The 6,539-nt window shown below is 51.5% G+C and overlaps 1 protein-coding gene across 1 annotated transcript in view; it reads right to left on the reverse strand.

Moving 5' to 3' along the window:
- The window catches only part of VANGL1 (VANGL planar cell polarity protein 1), a 46,514-nt gene extending 44,856 nt beyond the window's left edge, over positions 1–1,658 (reverse strand). Inside the window, exon 1 of the mRNA XM_074594023.1 lies at positions 1,524–1,658. The gene's annotated coding sequence lies outside the window, so the exon portion shown is untranslated. The remainder of the gene's footprint in view (positions 1–1,523) is intronic.
- Positions 1,659–6,539: the final 4,881 nt, after the last annotated feature.

A 6,539-nucleotide genomic window follows, 5' to 3' on the forward strand; every position in this document is an offset into this window, starting at 1 on the left:
TTCAAAATTAACATGTGAAATGATCACAGAGCTGACACTGGCCCCATAGTTGTGGCAAGCTATACAGCCAAGCCCCAGAGGGGGAAAAGAGCCAAGCATGTCAAAATGAAGCTTTTCAAAGATGGCAAAGCATTGCTGAAGCTCTCTTCTCCTCAAAGTCAGGATGCCCTGGTGATAGGCTCACAGAATATACTCCACAACATCCTAATTTGCTCTTCCAGCCAGTATGACTTAATTTCTTAACTCTTTATAGCTGCAAAGATCTTGTGGGCAAGTCATCATTGACAAACTCGGTGCCAAAAAAATCCACCGCTTCAAACAGTCGCAGAATTGCTAAGTCTGCCTCCCCTGACCAAAACCCTGCCGACAAGTCATTTATGCTTCCAGAGACCCTACAGTCAAGGCGTTCTCTTGTCATGAGAGAGTCAGTTTACAACCTTGATGGTCTTCTAAATAAGAAAGCAATATCGCTTCACAGCGGCTCTCCAAAGCGTGCCACGACTGACGCTGAAGAGCTAACGCAATAGCTTTGCCCTCTGTTGGGCGCCCTCAGCAGCGTGCAGGTACCCATCCCATCCCGGGCCAGCACTGCCAAGGCGCAGGAGGAGACCCCCCTCTCCCTGCCTGTGGCTGGAGCAGATTTATCTCCGGCCGTGCGAGATGGACCTTCCTTCCCCACGCCGTAACTTGCTGAACGGAAAGAACCGTTCAGTCCTGCGAGCCCGGGGCTTCAGGCATCGCTTCAGCGACCAAGCCCGCTTCCCGGCCGAGAAGCGCCACCCTTGTCCTCTCTCCCTCTCCCTGGCAGTGACCCCGGTGCTGCCCGGCGGGGTGAGCCCGGGCATAAAGCAGCTTCTTCCACACGGCCTGGAGAGGCGAGGCACCAGCAGAGCCATCGCACCGGCGCGGACTCACCCGTGCTGGCGCACGAACCCTTTGGGGGTTCCTCCAAAGGCCAGGCTGGCCAGAGGAGCTGCCGCCCCCCCCCCCCCCCCCCGCCCCGGGGCTACACCCACGTCCCCCGACGGCGTTTAAGGGTTTTTACCCCGGGGAGCGGAGATCTCTCCCGCCCGCGGCATCGTAGCCGGGACCCGCCGCCCCGGCAGCCTCCCCGCGGGGGAGGGCAGCGCCGAGGCTGCCCGGCAGAGCCCCGGGACGGCAGGAGGGAGGCCCGGCGGCCGCCCCCGCCCGCCTTCCCCCTCCGCCCAGCTACGGCAACCGGCCCCCAAGGCAGCCGCCCCGGAAAGCGCCGGGCAGGGGGTGCGGAGAGGCAGCGGGCTCCCCCCCGGCAGCCGGCACCGCCGGAGCCCAGCCGGGCTCTCAGTCCCCCGCTCCCCGGCCGGCGGACGGACCTCTGCCGCCGGGCTCGGGAGCGGAGGGGGCTGCCCCATCGCTGCTCCCGGGCACCCCGGGGCAGAGCGGCGGGGTCCCGCCGGCGGGAGGGCGTGGTGGAGGGCAGCGCCGCCGCCCCCCGCACACGGACGGACAGACAGGCAAACAGACCGACAGACGGACGGACTCACCTCCCTGCCGCGGCCGCCCCATGCCGCTCCCGGCACCGACCCGCCGCACCCCGCCGCCTTCCCCCGGCGGCGGCCGCCGTCGCTGCTGCTGCCGCCGCTTTCCGCTTCCTGTGCCCGGCACCGCCCCGCAGCTCCGTCCCTCCCCCGCCGGAGCCACCGCCCCCGGGCCAGCCTTCCCTCTATCCCTGCCTCTCTCCCTCCCTGGGCTCCCACCGGGAACCCAGACCCCGGCTCCCGAGCCTCCCGGCGCTGCCCGCCCGTCGGACCCGGCATCTCCCGGCCAGCCCTTGCCGCAGCCATACGCGGAAGGGGTACCTGTGCCCGGACCCGCTGCTCGCCCCTTCGAGGCCCGATGTCACCCTTTGAACGTCTCCCTGCAGCTCATCTCGGCTCACAGGCTTCCCTCACAGCCCCTCTTTCCAAGACCTGTCTGTTGCCCCCCTTCCTGCTTCCCTGGTGTCCACCTCCGGAGCCCCACAGCCCCTCCAAGGCTGAGCCCCTTCCTACCGCTCTCCACCACCCAGCCTTACCCTTCAACCTGTCCTTACGCCAGCACACTCCAGCAGAAAGACCAGTCCCTTCGAGCTCATGCATCCAGGACAATCATGTCCTCGGGTGTTCTCCAAGGCCAAACGTATTGCCAGGCACTATAGCCGTCAGGACTGCTTGGTCTTCTCCTCCACCCATAGCCTGCAGCTGCAGTGCACTTTGCCCCTGGTCAAAAGAGGTCTGCGGTGAGGAAGGACCTCCTTGTCCCCCAGGGAGAAGGGCCTGGTTTGCCCGAAGCCTGCCTTGGGCACCAAATTCCTTACACCGCTTGCTCTGGGGAGGAAACGGTCAGAGTTCTGCATTGCCGTGCAAGTCACCTTGTCTGTATTCGGATGTTGCTCCTTTTTCATTTCACCTCTGGGTTGTCTTACCCTTTAAAATTAGTTAAGTTTTCGGGTCGTACAACAAACCAGCAGTTGAAAATGCATGAAGAAAATCTAGATCTCCTAGATTCCAGCCCGGCGCTTTGAACTACTCAATAACAATCCAGTCTACAAAAGGAACACATGCAGAAGATAACTGAAGTTACTCCTATCAGATAGCTTCTGTGTTGCGTTATTGTGGCTGCTGTAGATAGCATCTTTTATTTTTCCCCTCCCATTTCCCCTCATCACTCTCTTTTTCCAAAATAATGCCATGGTGGTGCTTGCCCCCTGCTCAAAATCCCTACAACACTGAGTCACTTTATAGTGGAACAGTCAACTGGGAGTTAGGAGAAACATTTCCATATCACTCGGATTTGGTAATTACCTTACCTCCTGTTTTGCATGGCGTACATGCTTACCCAACCCTGTGACTGACGGGAAGAGGCCGATATCAAGTGATAGGCTCCATCGTGTTTTATGCATCAACATGTGTCTAAACTTGCCCAAGGCCCGAGTACTCTGCTGCATTCCAGGCAATGGCCCTGCCCTGGAAAGCATCTAACACCCTGTTGAAAGCCTGACTCTCAGCCTCAACGCCCGCTAATGGCTCCCCACGGCTTGACTTATGGCAACGGGGCTTGTTTCTTCCCCACTCAGAGGCGGGGGAAACACAACAAAAGGCAACAGACTGGAAGTTATGCAGGCTCAGTGCCCTTGCGCTGGTTTTACCTGCGCCAAGTGGGGAAGAGGACAGGGGGAGATGCTACGGAAACTCAGGGGAAAACTTCATCGAGGGAAAGGGGCCTTTTCCAAAGGTCTTTAGCTTGGACTTCTTTAAAAGTGAGCAAGAAACTCCTCTGCTAAGTCTGTATTTCTGCTTCTACTATGCCACCCCAGCAGCTGCTCAAGAAGATTTAGAGGATTTCTAGATATTGATTTCATGGTCTAGAGCAGCCGGACTTGTAGCAGTACCCCACAGAAAGGGGACTGGGAAGACATCTAAGCTGGGGATGTACGCAAACCTCAGGGATGACCAGCACCTACCCCCTGCCCAGACCTAGCTGGTGTAGATACTTGTTAGAGCCAGCAGTGAGGAGCCCTTGCACCCAACTCGGGCAAGCTGTTACACAGAACATTGGCAAAGGAGGAATAAATACACTGATGAGGGGCTCAGGGGAAGATGCTGAGAGGCTGTTACATGCTTATCTCTCAGCATCTGTTTAAACCACCAAGACATGAGGCAATGTTCTGCATGAGCCGAGCTGTTTATGTGGTAGGGTCATAGTTCAGAATTTCGTGAAGTGCTACGCTCCTCTACGCTACTGAATAGGCAAAATTAGAACTTTTTTTAATTACCCAGAACAGATCTCATAGATTGACAGGAGAATCGTTTAAGTTGGAATGGATTTCTGGAGGTCCAGTCTCCCCTGCTCAGAGCAGGGTCAACTAGAGAGGGCTGCTCAGGGCTGTGCCAAGTCAGGTTTTGAGCACCCCCAAGGACGGAGAGTCCACAACCTCCTTCCACAACCCGATCCACTGTTTGAACATCCTCACAGTAAAAATGGTTTTTTCCTTATGCTTAGATTGAATTTCAGTATTTCAGTTTGCGCCTGTTCCCTCTTTTCCTTTCACTGGATACCACTGAGAAGAGCCTGCCTGCATTTTTTTATTTTTTTTTTTAAACTCGCCTGCATCAGGTATTTATACACATTGACACACATTGACACACATTGACACACATTGACACACATTGACACACATTGATTCCCCTCTGAAACATCTCAAGACTGAAAAAATCCTAGCTCTCCCAGCCTCTCCTGGTACATCAGATGCTCCAATCCTTGAATCATTTTAGTGGACCTACGCTGGACTCTCTCCAAGTAAGTCCATGTCAAACAAAGTCTGTCTCCGTCTGCGTGTAATGCAAGACACCTTCACTGTTCAGTTCCCTTCTGTTTTGATCATTTCCCATTCGTTCTGGCATAACGGCCAGGAGATGTTTTAGGAAGAACGTGAAAGTGGTCAATTATATGGACTGGTACTGCTCTACGGCATGCTCTTAGATTCACACACACACACACACACACACACACACACAGGCAGATGAAGAGGTAGAAGAGGTAGGACACTCGTATGAAGCCAAGCCCAAAGTTGGCCTGTTTCACAATGTGGCACACCGAAAAGCGATATGAGCTCAGATTCTTCATCCCTTTCTGCAGTGGAGTTGCATGAGACCATACCTGTGATTTGCTCCTAATTTGTCTCTCTTCTATTTGGGAAAAAAAAAATTCCTTATCATGTGAATGCCAACGTTATGGCCCCAAGTTCACTATAGCACAAGGCAGCTTACTCAAATAAATGAATAAAAATAATTATTTTCTGCTCAAGGCAGCAAAAAACCAGAGACTTTTACAGGTCTTAGAAGCAGCAGCTTCTGACTTCCCTTAAGACTCCTTTGGTTTGTGTTTCCAATAGAAACATGACTAACATTCTCATTTCACGTACTTCCTTGAGGGGGACTGTTTCCATCCATAACTTTGAAGAAATACCCAGGAAAATGCTAGGAAGTGCAAACAGAACATTATCTTTCTGGTTGAAACATGAGGGTCCAGACTGTTTTTGTCCTCATGACATTTTCAGAAGGTTCCAGGTGTCTTCTCACAAATGCAATACCATCTGACCAAGGCCAAGGTGGGTGGATGGCAGAGCCCAGCATGAAAACACACATGCTGACTTATTCACGCAGGGAATTCAAAATGCTACAGAGATCTGCTTTCCAGAGGAAATACCCATCTGTAATTCCACTAATCCTGATACTGCATTCTTCAGGCTTGTATCTTTCACTATGAAAAGCATGACTTGGACAGAAGACCAGGGAGAGGTGGATTTTTGGTCACACTTGTGTGGAAAACAATTGACTGGATCTACTAGAAGAGGCATTTTCCAGAATGTGGACCTTATCCCTCCTTATAACAAATCCCTTAGTGTTTTGAATCATTCTGACTTACATTTTGACTTGCCGATCACAATGCATGACCAGCCTGCTATCCAGTCAAATGAGCTCAATAAACCTCTACGCTCTCTCTTGTAGCATCATCTATTGTAAAGTGGTGACAGTTTTTTTTTAAGTCATCTCTTTGCTCAAAGGTTTGCTTTCGTTTTCCCTCCAGGTCATTAGATTAACTTGTTTTTAAATAAGTCCATCTGCTTATCCTTATGTTTTTCTACTGATCATTGTTGTGGGCCAGATTCTGCCTTGTTTGGAGACACATACGTTAAATATTTGTGTTATGATACTGAGCTTGAATTTGCTGTAGATTTTCTCCATCTCCTTGGAAACCAGTCTTCCTCTTTCTTTCCCCAAAATCTAGACTCCACCTTCCCCAATGCATAGTAACACATCCAGATAATTTTAGTCTGTGACAAAATTCAGTGACAAAAATCACGAATCTACACGTGTCCATAAAATCTGATTGGTTTCTCAATTTTTTTACTGTTTCCCAAGTAGGATAAAAAGATCATTTTTAAGTTATTGGCCGTAGAGCTTCCTCACCAAAGACAGAGTTTGTCTGCACGATGCTTTGAGAATCAGCAGTGCCATGTCAAGTAAGAAACATAAACATGAGCTGAGCCAGCACAAGTATAAATGTCATTCTGAATTAATCCCCACTCTTATATGGCATCAGCTGAAGCCTCCAGCATGGGGTGGAAAGTTTTCACTGAGAGATGCCACTTCATAGGTCCTATCCGATGAAACTGCTTGTATAGCCAATCTGAACTGTGCGTGATCTTGCTCTGTGCTGCTGACCTCAATCGAGCACCATACATCTAAGTTTAAGTAAGTGTGCAATGACAGATACGCACAAGGAGCCACATTTCAGCTCTTACGATGCAGAAAATCTTGTTTAGAGGAAGAGAGAGGCCAGAGGGACATGACTACAAAAGAACACCTTCCTTCCCTTTTGGGGTGGTTGCTATTTAGAAAGGGAAAATGCGTAGTACTGCACAGCTGAAGAAACAGCATGACACATTTATTTTGCATAGCAACTTGCATAAAAGCTACCGAGCCCTTTATGGAATTAATTGTCTAAAATACATGATT

The sequence above is a fragment of the Larus michahellis genome, chromosome 1 (genome assembly GCF_964199755.1).
Source record: "Larus michahellis chromosome 1, bLarMic1.1, whole genome shotgun sequence".
In the NCBI taxonomy this organism is placed as follows: domain Eukaryota; kingdom Metazoa; phylum Chordata; class Aves; order Charadriiformes; family Laridae; genus Larus; species Larus michahellis.